Below are 453 nucleotides of genomic sequence, written 5' to 3'. Positions count from 1 at the left end.
AACTGTCTAAATTCACATCGAATTGATTGTAATTGTAATTCTGAAGGTACAGCATTGTTACACATTGTGTCACACTAATTCTACACGAGAATTGTATTAAAATTATATTAGTCTGTTGAATAATCAGCCATCTACAGGTTAATGCAATCAGCTTCATATTTTAATTAATCAAATATCTGAACACTCAAGGCCAAAAATCTGTTAATCCGCCTTCACATTTCCTATATTCTGGCAATTTGGAGCGTGCATAAGAAAATGATGTCTTGGTAACAGGTAAAGAACAATAGAAGAGCCTCCATGCGAAACAAGGCCAAATTAGTTTCACAGCTCAAATCCTTATCGATTCGACCCAAACGGCATTGTAGAGATAATGTGTGTATTTTTGCCGCGCGTATGTGAATGTGTGTGTGTGTGTGTGTGTGTGTGTGTGTGTGTGTGTGTGTGTGTGTGTGT

This window comes from Octopus bimaculoides, chromosome 5, assembly GCF_001194135.2.
Source record: "Octopus bimaculoides isolate UCB-OBI-ISO-001 chromosome 5, ASM119413v2, whole genome shotgun sequence".
NCBI classification, from domain to species: Eukaryota; Metazoa; Mollusca; class Cephalopoda; order Octopoda; family Octopodidae; genus Octopus; species Octopus bimaculoides.
Note: the sequence above shows the minus strand (reverse complement) of the source record.